We start from the raw sequence: 14,297 nt of genomic DNA, 5'->3' as shown, positions 1-14,297 counted from the left end.
TTATATGCCTGCTTATTAGGGCTTTCCCCCCCCCCCAAGCGGCATTATTACAAAGTCAGCTTATTGCCCCCAACAATCTGGGTCCTCATTTTACCTACCTCGGAAGGATGGAAGGCTGAGTCAACCTTGAGCCTGGTGGGATGCAAACCTGCACTAATTGCAGGCAGCTGGTGTTACTTAAGGAGGCATTAGCCCACTGCTCCACCAAGGCTCCTTTGTGTAGATGGCCACCTTAATCTTGATTAGTAGTTCCAGGTGGGATAGTTATATGTACCCAATTCTTATTTCGAACTGACAATTTAATATTTTCATCAAACTTTCAACCCCCTCTTGCTTAAAGCATATGACAGATCATCTGCCTAAAAGAATACCGGTAATCAACTTTTCCATTTTATTTGAATGTGAACTTTGCTGCTGAAACCTGACTATAAAAATATTTTGCTTATTTTCTGTTATAGTTTGTTTTAGTCAGTAAATATATTTTTAGAATTTATATACCGGTAAGCTTTCTGACTACTGTTTGTCTCTAAATTCAGCATAGTGTTCATATGTATTTCTTCTTTCAGATCTCTGTGGAAGAATTCTGTTCATCAGATATCACAATATTCATCACAATATTTAAGTAGTGTTTTTTTTAATCCTTTTGGCTGTAGTACTCAAGAGTGTTGCTGTTTTAATGCGCTTAGCTACTGGTGGATATCCCAAAGGTGCTTTTTCAAGAGGCAAACAGACTTCCTTTGTTTTGTCTTGAAGACTTTTCACTTCTCATTCAAGAAGCTTTTTCAGTTCTAACTCTCTCCGAGAATTGTTGAGGCCCCTTGGAGGTTTATCTGTGCCCTCGGGGTCATCTGAATAGTGAAAATGGGTGTGGAACCTTATTGGAACTGCTGAAAGAGTTTTAAACTTAAATAAATTTGTTTTACTTAAAAAACACAATTTAATCAGAATAAAGGGACATGAATACTGAATTGCATTTGAATGGAAAATTTGAGTACATGGCGTTTTTAGCTTGGTTAACTGTCGGGCTATCCTCTAGTTTCATGAATGAAACAGCTTTGGACATTTTAGACAAGTATATATTGATACGTTTAGTTGACATATTGATTTCATGATTGAAGGCGAATATACATGTCCCCGGATAATGTTGCAGGATCCAATCTGGGTTGATCACCAGGTCTTCTGATCTTTTGAACTCATGCTAGAATTTCAGGGAATATATATATATATATATATATATATATATATATATATATGTGTGTGTGTGTGTGTGTGTGTGTGTGTGTGTGTGTGTGTGTGTGTGTAGATCTTTGGTCATATATATGGGACGCAGTGGCTCAGTGGGTTAGGACGCTGAGCTTGTCAATCAGAAGGTCGGCAGTTTGGTGGGTCAAATCCCGAGTGCTGTGTAACAGAGTGACCGCCTGTTATTCGTCCCAGCTTCTGCCAACCTAGCAGTTTGAAAGCACATAAAAATGCAAGTAGAAAAATAGGGACCACTACAGTGGGAAGGTAACAGCGTTCCATGCGCCTTTGGCGTCTAGTCTTGCCGGCCACATGACCATGGAGACGTCCTCGGACAAACGCTGGCTCTTCAGCTTTGAAGCAGAGATGAGCACTGGCCCCTAGAGTCGGAAACGACTAGCACACATGAGCGGGGGAACCGTTACCTTATATATATATATATATTCCATGAACACAAGTTTTTCTAATTCAACATACATGTGAAAAATATGCAATATTTATTTATTTATTTATTTGATGTCCTTATCATCATGGGAGATTGGAATGCTAAAGTAGGAAGCCAAAAGATAACTGGAATAACAGGCAACTTTGGCCTTGGAGTACAAAATGAAGCAGGGCACAGGCTGATAGAATTTTGTCAAGAGAATACGATGGTCATAGCAAACACTCTTTTCCAACAACCCAAGAGACGGCTTTACACATGGACATCACCAGACGGTCAACACAGAAATCAGATTGACTATATGCTCTGCAGCCAAAGATGGAGAAGCTCTATACAGTCAGTAAAAACAAGACCAGGAGCTGACTGTGGCTCAGACCATGAGCTTCTTGTTGCAAAGTTTAGGCTTAAATTAAAGAAAGTAGGGAAAAGTGCTAGGCCAGTCAGGTATGAATTAAATCATATCCCTGTTCAATATACAGTAGAGGTGACAAATAGATTTAAGGAATTAGATCTGATAGACAGAGTGCCTGAAGAACTATGGACAGAGGTTCGCAACATTGTACAACAGGTAGCAAGCAAAACCATCCCAAAGAAAAAGAAATGCAAGAAAGCAAAATGGCTGTCTGAGGAAGCTTTGCAAATAGCTGAGGAAAGGAGGGAAGCGAAAGGCAAAGGAGAAAAAGAAAGATATGCCCAATTAAATGCAGAATTCCAAAGAATAGCTAGAAGAGATAAGAATGCCTTCTTAAATGAACAATGCAAAGAAATAGAAAAAAACAATAGAATAGGGAGGACCAGAGATCTTTTCAAGAAAATTGGAGAGATGAAGGGAACGTTTCATGCAAAAATGGGCATGATAAAGGACCAAAATGGCAGGGACCTAACAGAGGCAGAAGAGATTAAGAAGAGGTGGCAAAATTACACAGAAGAACTATACAAGAATGAGCTTAACATCCCTGATAATCACAATGAGGTGGTCACTGACCTCGAGCCAGACATCCTAGAATGTGAAGTGAAGTGGGCCTTAGAAAAGCTGAGCAACAACAAAGCTAGTGGAGGTGACAGTATTCCAGCTGAGCTATTCAAAATCTTAAAAGACGATGCAGTAAAAGTGCTACACTCAATTTGCCAGCAAATTTGGAAAACTCAACAGTGGCCACAGGATTGGAAAAGATCAGTTTACATTCCAATTCCAAAGAAAGGCAGTGTCAAAGAATGTTCAAACTATCGCACCATTGCACTCATTTCTCATGCTAGTAAAGTTATGCTTAAAATTCTACAAGCTAGACTCCAGCAGTATGTGGATCGAGAACTACCAGAAGTACAGGCAGGATTTCGAAGAGGCAGAGGAACTAGAGATCAAATTGCTAACATACGCTGGATCATGGAGAAAGCTAGAGAGTTCCAGAAAAACATCTACTTCTGCTTCATTGACTATGCTAAAGCCTTTGATTGTGTGGATCATTACAAATTGTCGCAAGTTCTTAAAGAGATGGGCATACCAGACCATCTTATTTGTCTCTTGAGAAACCTATATGCAGGCCAAGAAGCAACAGTGAGAACTGGACACGGAACCACTGATTGGTTCAAAATTGGGAAAGGAGTCCGGCAAGGCTGTATACTGTCGCCTTGCCTATTTAACTTATATGCAGAGCACATAATGAGAAAGGCAGGGCTAGATGAATCAAAAGTTGGAATTAAGATTGCCGGAAGAAACATCAACAACCTAAGATATGCAGATGATACCACTCTAATGGCAGAAAGTGAAGAGGAACTAAAGAGCCTCTTGTTGCGAGTGAAGAAGGAGAGTGCAAAACTTGGGTTGAAACTAAACATTAAGAAAACCAAGATCATGGCATCTGGCCCTCTCAATTCCTGGCAAATAGATGGGGAAGAAATGGAGGTAGTGACAGATTTTATTTTCCTGGGCTCCAAGATCACTGCAGATGGGGACTGTAGTCAAGAAATTAAAAGACGCTTGCTCCTGGGGAGGAAAGCCATGGCAAATCTAGACAGCACACTAAAAAGCAGAGATATCACCCTGTCAACAAAAGTGCGTATAGTCAAGGCTATGGTCTTCCCAGTTGCAATGTATGGCAGTGAAAGCTGGACCATAAGAAAGGCTGAGCGCCAAAGAATTGAAGCCTTTGAACTATGGTGCTGGAGAAGACTCCTGCGAGTCCCTTGGACTGCAAGGCGATCAAACCGGTCAGTCCTAGAGGAGATCAACCCTGACTTCTCTTTAGAAGGCCAGATCCTGAAGCTAAAACTCAAATACTTTGGCCATCTAATGAGAAGGAATGACTCACTGGAGAAGAGCCTAATGCTGGGAAAGATTGAGGGCAATAGAAGAAGGGGACGACAGAGAATGAGGTGGCTGGATGGAGTCACTGAAGCAGTAGGCGTGAGCTTAAATGGACTCCAGAAGATGGTAGAGGACAGGAAGGCCTGGAGGAACATTGTCCATAGGGTCGCGATGGGTCGGACACGACTTCGCAACTAACAACAACAAATTTATTTATTTATTTGTTTGTTTGTTTGTTTGTTTGTTTGTTTGTTTTATATACCGCCCTTCTCCCGGAGGACTCAGGGCGGTGTACAGAGCAATAAAGTAAGAATACAATACAGCAATAAAGTGAGAAAATTTTAAAACCCAAATCCATCAGGCCAGGCCGGCTTGTTGGAATAGATAAGTTTTTAGATCTTTACTGACTTTTCTTGACAGTTCATATCTAATTTTTCAGATTGCATAAAGTCATCATCTCTTCTTTTATATTTTTTTTTAAAATTCATATGGGCTCCTCAAGAGCAAAAAGCATTCAAGAATTGAAAGAGCTGTTCAGTTCACAGACACTGCTCGGCTAATTCACACTGTGGACTGATGCTTTGGAAGTGGCATAAGGAGCAGTTCTCCTCTGCAGAGAGAAAGAAAGGTAGTTGAATATGCCACTCTGTGCCTTTTACTCGAAGTTGCTATTCCTCGAAGAAAGAATTTCAAATCTTGACTCATGGCAACTATCTGGACTAGTCCAGCAGTTTCTTTGGCAAGATTTTTCAGAAATGGATTTTCATTGCCTATTTGCTAGGGTTGAGAGGTAGTGACTGGCCTAAAGTCACCCAGTTGAGTTTGTGCCAAAGGCGGGAATATAATTCATAACCTTGTGCTTTCCAGCCTGATGTCTTAACCATTACACCAAAATGGTTCCTAACTGCTGAAATGGATCTTTCTAATTCAATGCTTCTGTTTTACAATCCGTTATTTAATCCTAACAAAGATATTTCTTTTTAAGATCAGAAGGAAATGAATTCTATTGTAGCCTTATTTAGATATAAAAAAGCTAGAGTCAGAAAGGTATAGGGAGGAGTGGAGCAATCACTTAGTCATTAACAGAATGACCAAATTCTCAGAAGCCTACAGGACAGGAAATGTCACAGAAAAAAATAAGGAATTCCTGGAAAATTACATACATGTCAACTCAATGTAAATATAACATATTTGTTAGTACCTGGATAGGAATAGAATAATTAGAAGAGCCATCAAGGATTTGTCACATGAAAGTCATGCCAGATCTCCTTTTCACTCCCAACTTTACTAGATTGGGAGAAGGACACAAATAAAGTGTGGAGCCTTGGTGGAGCAGTGGGCTAATGCCTCCTTAAGTAACACCAGCTGCCTGCAATTAGTGCAGGTTCGCATCCCACCAGGCTCAAGGTTGACTCAGTCTTCCATCCTTCCGAGGTAGGTAAAATGAGGACCCAGATTGTTGGGGGCAATTAAGCTGACTTTGTAATAATGCCGCTGGTGTGTGTGTGAAAGCCCTAATAAGCAGGCATATACATAGAATGAAGGCTACTGCTAAGCTTGTAAGCCGCCCCGAGTCTTCGGAGAAGGGCAGGAAAAGTGAGAGGACCCATCAATAATGTCTATGGAGAATGATAAAATGTACCCTGTATATTCAATATGGAGAACAGAAGATTGCGAGATATGCAATGACAGTCTTCTGATATCTAAATGGGTGTCATACAGAGGAGTACCGTATATACTTGAGTATAAGCCGAATTTTTCAGCCCACGTTTTGGGCTGAAAAATTCCACTTCGGCTTATACTCCAGTCAACAAAAAAACTTACCGAGGACTTGTGCGCAGCCGAGGCTTTGGTGCTTCCGGGATCGCGCGCACCTCTCCCAAGCCACCGCCGTCCGGAGACCTGCCGAAGTTTGGGGAGGTTTGGGGAGGTGCGCGCGCACCTCCCCAAACCTCCCCAAACTTCAGCAGGTCTACGGACCTCCGCGCCCTGCCTGCCTGCTTCTTTCCGCGATTTGCCCGGGGAACGCGCGGGCCCCGAATGGCAGCGTGGAGCGAGGAAGCGGACAGCCAGGGCTTCCCCGAGAGCCGCGGCCACACAGGGTATTCCTGTGTATTCAGGCTTGCAAAATGGCGGATCGAGCCTCTGCTGGCGGCAGAGGCTTGCAGAGCGCGGATCCAGCCTCTGCCGGCGGTGGAGGCTTGCAGAGCGCGGATCCAGCCTCCGCCGGCGGCGGAGACTTGCAGAATGGCGGATCAGCTTATACTCGAGTCAATAACTTTTCCCAGTTTTTGGGGGTGAAATTGGGGGTCTCGGCTTATACTCGAGTCGGCTTATACTCAAGTATATACGGTAAGTGGATTTTCTCTTTTGTTACACTCAATCACAGAACCAGTTTGCTTCATGAAATTATATGTTCCCATTCACAAGAGCTCCTTAAATAGAAACTAGATAACCACCTATCTATAATGCTTTAGAAGAGGCTGCACTGACCTGAGGATGGGGGTGGTGGGTTCAACTATATGGTCTCAGTGGCACCTTCCTTCTCTATGACTCTATAATTACCGAAATAGCCCTTGTACATAATCTATCCAAATGGTAAGAAGGGGAGAAAAATTAAACTCTAAGTCACAGCTAAATAAGTTCCAGAAGGGGAAATTGCATGTTGTATCTCTGTATGATTTGCTTTTGATCTATGCAATCCTTCCATTAGGAGTAGTAAATCTTCAATTATCTCTATAAGATTAGATCATTAATGAAGCAGAAACTCATGAGAATGCTATATACTACAGAGGAGGATATTCAATGCATCACTACCTTCATTACTATTCTGGGACCGACTTCTTCCAATGATAAAGCACAAAGTCAGAAAAATGTGTCCCACCTAAGTACAAGGGATATGGAAATACATGTCTGAGGATTTTTTTTAAATGTTCATTAAAATAATGAATAAACCTATGTATTCTGAAGAGACCAACACTTCTGTGTGCAGCATCTGTAATTCGGAGCATTTAGAGTGATAGTGTGCATAAAGTCAAATGTTTTGTTCACCAATTTTCTTCACATACTAAATCTGGTAAGTCGGAGCCACCCACTGCTTTTATAGTGTATATTTGGTTTCCTTAAGAAGGAAAGTTTTCTTATTTGCTAGTTATATCACTGAAATTAAAAATACTGCAAAACTCACCACTAAACTAACTAGAGTTTTGTTTTTGTTTTTTTGGTTAAGCGCCCAGCTAGATTCACATGCCATTATCATGTAAAATTTAATACTTAGTATTGTCTTCAAGTAGCACCAAACCTAAAGTCCATTCTAATTTGTATCTTCTTTTTTTGCAGAAACTCTGTTCCTGCTCATTTCTCTGTTCTATGCTATATTGACTTGTCTATTAAAATTCTCTCTGGGTGATTGCTACCTTTCTCCTTTTATTTAACTATCTTATTAAAGCCTTCCCAAAATGCAAAGATCACAGACATTTTTGTCCTATCATTGGTATGAAGGACAGAAGGACTTTGAGGTAAATATTAACCAGAAGGGCTTAAAGACAAGCCTCAAAATATAGTAGTGGAAGGAATCCATTAGTAGGAACAAAAAGAAACTATACTAGACTTCTGGTTTTTGCATCTGCAGCACATGGCCGCGCAACAGCGGACTTCCGCTCCCCACAATTAGTTTCTTCCTGCTTGGGGGACCCTTGATGGGTCTGAAGTTGCCCCGGGGAGGTGACTGTGAAGGAAGGGCACCCGTCAAACACGGAGCGATAGCAATTGCTTCATTTGATCCAGGGAAAGCACTCTGAACCCAACAGAAGAAAGGCTAGTGCACAGGTCTGCAACCCGTGGCTCCGGAGCCACATGCGGCTCTTTCAGCCATCTCCTGCGGCTCCCAGTCTTCTGCTATGTGTAGTCCAAAAAAAAAGTGGGACTAAAAAAATTTAACCAATCAATTCAAATATGCACGGTAGGTGCATATCTCGCCTTGGTTCCACTCTTCAGTCAAACCTTGTTCTGTGCATGTGCGCATGTACACGCATGCGCACACATTTTTTGCGGCTCCCAGTTTTTCCTTTTGTGAGGGAACCGGTTCCGAGTGGCTCTTTCACTGTTTCAGGTTGCTAACCCCTGGGCTAGTGTGAGATCAGCGACTCTTGCCCAAGCTGCTTGCAGCTGAAATCCCAGAGCACGAACTTAAACATCGGTGAACAGCGTGCTTGGAATTGGTGAGAGTACTGATCTTCTTTCTTCTATCTACTATTTAAATCCTTGAAAAGATTCCCAAAGCAAGAAAACCTCCAGAAGTGAAGGGAGGGGACTATATCCCCATTCTTTTACATACGGAAGCAGAAAATTAATATAAAAGGTTGAAAGAGATATACTAAAATTTGATTTAAAATATTTCAGTCTGGACAAATCTAGGAATTAAAAAACTGTCAAGATTATACCCTAAAATATGTCTGATGGGATTATAAAAATATATAACAAAAATAACTTTTCGATGGAAAGAAAAATGAAATAACTGCTGACATCTAGTGGAGAATCAGAGAATAGAACACTAACAATAAAGACTCAGAAATTGGCAGAATGCCCAGAAACAAAGAAAAAGTTGTTCTTTTGAATTGGAAATAACCTTGAAGACAGCTGGGAACAAAGGAAGAGCCAGCTATAAGATTAAAAAGTGTTTGAAAGAAAACAAAACAAAACACCTGGACTGTTGCTTAAACCTAAGAACTGTTTATGAAAAAAAATTTTTTGGCTTCTTGGCTAAACCTTTAGAGGAGAATTTGCTGGAAGGGTTTAAAGTGGCTTAATATAGTGAATCTGTAATTTTGACTGACTGATAAATTGACTTTTGAATTAAAACATTGATGAAAGATTATTTAAAGGTGGGGGACAACATGGATATCACATAAGTATCAAAAAATGACAAAATGCCACATTCAATATTTTCTCCTGAAGGACTTAGCCTGGAAAATCAAGGGCCTCCAGAAGCAATACTTCAAGGCAAGATAAATACTTTCCTGGAGGAAATATATGTAATGTTAGGACAAATACAAATGACAATAGATTCAAACAATGATGAAATTCAAAACAACTTTGAGGATTTAAATAAGCATATTTCCAATCTAAATCTACAATTAAAAAATACCCAGGAAATAACAACAATGAAACAAACAAGTCACACAGCAGTTTACAAACTAGAAGAGTATGATCAAATTGATGAAATAACAAAGGAAAAGAATTACAATTTGACACCAACAGGAAAAAATCTACTAGGTTCTGATACTACAAGAAAAAATGGAATTATTAGGAGAACTATTAAAGTTTGGGGTACAGAAAGAATTTATCTTACTTACTTCATCTTTTGTATTCCCAATAACATTTGTAAAAATACAGGAACTGTTGGGTAAGTGGATTACATCAACTTGGGAAATTACGTGGCAAAAGAAAATCAGAGACAGATACAAGAGATTTGACTCACCCTACCAAGTGGACTATTATGTAAATAAACATTTGTTTGAATATGCCTAAAAGAACAGAGAATTTTGAACATAAAGGGGCCTTATAACAAGAAGGATAATGAGATTTAAGTACATTTCATAATATATTAAATGTTAAAATAGTAGGTTGATGTAACTTTTATTATATAAGTAAAATATAAACTGATTAAAAAGGATGTTATATCTAGATACTATAAAACAGATAAAAAGTATAGTATTTTTATAATGCATGACATAAAATATTGGGATGATGTACCTAAATGGGAAAATTTAGACAGTGATATGACTAATATGAAGAAATTATGACTGATAAGAACTGGATTGAATATAAGGGAATCTAAGCAAACAAAAATTATAAAAATAGGATGTATGCTAAACTAATGAGATGATGGTTATGCGAATAATATAAGCTGAAAAAATGTTATATAGAGAGATTATTATTATTTGTATAAATATAAAAAATGCCTATACCTAATTATATATTGAAAATATTAAGAATTATATTTTGGTTAAGGTTGAAGCAGGAAAATACAAATGGGAGAAGGGAAGATCAAAGAAATGTATTATTAATTAATATATTCATTATGGAATTATCAAATTTAATTATTACTGTCCTTTTTTTTCTTGTTAAAATGTAAACCAAGACAACACGCTGTACACCAGGCACTGGAGATTGTTATAGTTAAAAACCAATAAAATATCTATAAAAAAATAAATAAAAAAATAAACTATACTGTATGGATACTCTTTCTGTATCTGTAGCACTTATTTTCCTTGAGAAGACGAAAAGTGGAGTAAACACCGTGCGTTTCTCAAATGCATTTAAAAAAAATTCAAGCTAAAACTTACAGCATCTTTCAAGATGGCCCAAATATGTTATAATTTATAATTCACAGCTTCAAAAGTGAACAGTACCAAAATGAGAGTATGCCATTTCTGCAAGGGTTTCTAAAATCCTCTTCGAATGGTAAGTGGTCCATTAGGCTTCACTGATTTTTTTTTTTTACTGCAAACCAAATTCGCTGTGATGTTAAGCAGCTTGAAGCTGCAAAGGAACAAACCAGATGGAGCGCAAAAGAAAGAGAAGTAAACCTATTAAAGAAAGGGGAACCCAGTTACTTCCCATCAGGAAGAAAATAACTGTATTTGTTTTCTGCACAGAATGTCAGCACTTTTGCTGCTGCTTGAGGCATTCTGCCTTTAATTTAGTAGATAGGGGAAACTTCACCACTGCCCTGAAACCAAAGAATTTCACTAGAAGTAGCAGCTATCCTGGCATTCTATAATGAAGATACATATATTAAAAGTGCAATTTAAGCTTTCCCTTAAACTTTCTTAACTATGCACAAGCACTTCAAACATTTGAGGAACAACAATAAAGTAATTTGCAATTCTTGCAAATTTGCTTTGATGCTATACTAAAAGATACCGGATTGTTGTTACATAGCCACTGAAAAAGGATAGCAGGAGGTCAGAGTGAATAATTGCCGGCAAAATATCATTTTAGGCTTATATAATGCCATAAAGAATGTTATATACTCAGCAAAAAACACACACTCACTCCCCTCACAACTATAAGAATCCCCGGCAGCCGTTGACAACCGTCAAAAGGCTGCCGCGGCATTCCCCCCCACAGACGCAGCAAGCGGCCGACTCTGACAGCTGTCAAACTGCTGCGCATGCGCAGTACACTGACAGCTGTCAAACTAAAGCTGACCGCGCATGCGCAGTCCAGCCGGAGCTGTCAAAGCCGCCAGCTGGCCCCAGCAACAAGCCGCTGTCAGCCGCGCCTACCTTTAGCCGGTCTCCTCCTTATTGGACGTTCTTGTTAGGCGGGAGAACCCCGCCTGTTTATTGGTTCTAGACAATGTTGTTGATGTTCCTGTTACTATAAATACGGGGGATTCCCGGCGGTGCCTCGCCCGGGGACCTCTGCCCAATAAACGAATTGTATGGACCGTGCCTACTGTCTCCTGTCGTCCCTCAAGACAATCCAAAGAATAACATGTCATACTAGCAAATATACTATCAAGTATAACAAGTATACTATCAACAGTGGACTATGGCAATAAATCTTATTGTTGTTTATTATTTCCATCAACAACTTAGCTTTTTTCACTCCGAGATGCAGCTGAACTTTAAACCTTAGTATTTCTCTTATTTCTTCACTATATTAGGTAAATGCTATTATTTGTTTATTTATGATAGTTAACCTTTTTGATTTGGAGGGGGGTTGGTTTTCAGGTTTTTTTTGTTAATAGTGGAAATGGGAGCTTCAGAGAGGCAACCCACTCATATTTCCACCTTTAAAAAAGACCTAATTTGTACCACTAAAATTTTGTTCTTTAGCTGCCATTTTGTTTTTGTTGAAAAACCTTAGGATGTTGGGAAAAGTCACATCATCTGGGTGTAACACTAAAATTAATGAAGTAACAAAGTATAAATCTGCTTTCTATGCTTGTTTCAAACCAAGATTTACTCCTGATGACTTTATGGACATATAAATTTAGGTTTTGTGGCAGCCCTGAAGAAATAATTGTTGAACAGCTCAGTCTAGCTAACAACCCTGATATTTCCTTGTAGTCACTATGTAAGTATTTTCAAATAAAGGATTTAAGCATAGATGTTTTCAATGCAGGGCAGACCACTTTTTGGTTATGTCAAGAATGGATCTTGAGAAAAAAAATGGGCCAAAAAACCTCCAAAAGAACAACAGTGAAAGGAAAATGACTGGCAAAGAGGAACTCACAAATGTACTAAAAATGTTAAAAATTGTAAGACTGCAGGCACGAAACCAGAGAAACCACAGCTATGTCTTGTTGTGTGTCTTGTTTAATGTGTCTATGAAGACTGTATCTGCACAGAGGATTGGAAAGATGCTATTATTCCTCTTCAAGAATGGAAAGGCAAGAGGAATAAACACAAGACATTTTGGGGAGATTATTTTGTTAAGTTTAATTCAGAAAGTGTTGAAAGAATTCTGATAGAAAGAATACAAAAGGTGAGGAGGAAGAAAGGTTGGAGTATGCAGTGAGGTTTTATGCTAGGCAGGGATGTGCCAAAAGAGTTTTGCTCTTCAGCAAGTTCTTAACAAATGTATCATGGAGAAAATGTTGAAAAATATATCGTGTATTTCTTGATTTATAGAGAGGAGACAAATAAGAAAACATACAATCCATAAAATAAAAAGTTTCTTTCTGCAGGGAGTCGACACATTTTAAAAAGAGTGTTTTGTCATGTTTTTCTAGTGAAACAAATATTTCTTTTTTTATATGGTAAATTGCATCCTTGAAAACTGCTTCATGAGAGAAATAAAACATGAAATTTTAGCCTTTTACAGATTATTTCAGAATAGTCAGTTTCCTATTGAAAGGGGTATCTATAAGCCAGGTAACAAATATGGTGTAAGTAAATACTATGGAGCTCTGCATTAACTGCAATTTCAGCTTTTATATGGGTATAAACTAGGCATTAAATTAGAGGTATGTTCTGCAACCTTCAGAAATTATAGGTCAGAGATGTATGCTTTTTAATATCTAGTTGCTTTTCAGCAAGGCTTTCATCAAATTAATGACTAGATTGTACTGTTTGTAAAACTGTTGTAATGAGATAATTAGTAAAACCAATGACAAACCACGGAGAATGAAATGAATGAGCAATTCAATACAAACCAGATGGATATCTTCAATATATTTCTTGTTATCTGCTTATGGTGTTATGCTAAATTGCATTGAATCAGTACTCAGGAAAATCATTTGAACAACAAAAACAAGACTGTCTGTTCCATATATATACTGGGATAGATCTGACCACACAATGTTTACTTGAGAGAAACATCATGGACCTTTGAGATTAAAACATAATCCTATCCATATTTATACAATACAGATTCTGCTGTAGTCCCAAAATAATGCAGTGTTATTTGCAATAATATTTTTAAAAATCTGTCATGTCCATGCGCTTTTATACATTTTTAAAAAAGATTTAAACTTCTCATTTCTCTTTTTTCTGAGAACATCAATTCCACCCAAACAATATTTTAACTGCCTTCTTCTTATTCCTCAATTCATTCACTCTTTTGTCATATTTTTCCCAGTTTGGTTCTTATTCATTATTTCTTTCTACATGACCAAACCAAACTTAGTTTTCTTCTTTCATGCTGGTCATTCACTTGTATTCAATCTACTTCCATTCATTACCCATCCATTCTTTAATACATTTCAAGCAGTCCTCAATTACTGACCACTCATTCAGCAACTTTTACAACAGTATTGAACGAGTGGTGTTTATGATTGGTCCTCAAATTTCCAGATGTCATAGTGTAATTGGCCACATTTCTGCAGTGTCCCATGGTCACATGATCATAATTTGTGACCTTCCCTGTGAGGTCCCCACAAAGTCAGTGTCATGTGAGGTGACATTAATGGCCCATGAGGTATTTGCTTAATGATGGTCTGTTAACCAGGGACTGCTATATCTAAGCGGAGTGATTATGTGATGTTTTACTCTACAACCATATTGCTTAGTAACAGAAATTTCAGTCCCAATTATTATTGTTAAGCATGGACTGCTAGTAATTTTCATACTCCTCACTGCATTATACAACATTTGCTGCAAATCTTTTGTGTTCTTTCAGCCAAAAACATGACAGGATTTGCATATATGTATATGAAGATGCTCACATCCCCACCCAACAAACCTCTAATCATTACCAAAACAATTCTTACTCATTTATTCAGAGATATTTTACATGAAATTATATACTGTAGCTTGAATGTACCTTAGAAATTATCAGGTTCACTCTCGTGTC

The 14,297-nt window shown here is 38.5% G+C and overlaps 1 protein-coding gene across 1 annotated transcript in view; it reads right to left on the bottom strand.

Annotated features, from left to right (window-relative positions):
• Nucleotides 1-14,297, bottom strand: part of LOC310635394 (contactin-4-like) — a 284,515-nt gene that overhangs the window by 42,101 nt on the left and 228,117 nt on the right. The window lies entirely within an intron of this gene.

This window comes from Vipera ursinii, assembly GCF_947247035.1.
Source record: "Vipera ursinii genome assembly, chromosome: 2".
Lineage (NCBI taxonomy): Eukaryota > Metazoa > Chordata > Lepidosauria > Squamata > Viperidae > Vipera > Vipera ursinii.
The sequence above is the reverse complement of the archived record's forward strand: the minus strand, read 5'-3'. Positions and strand labels throughout refer to the sequence as shown.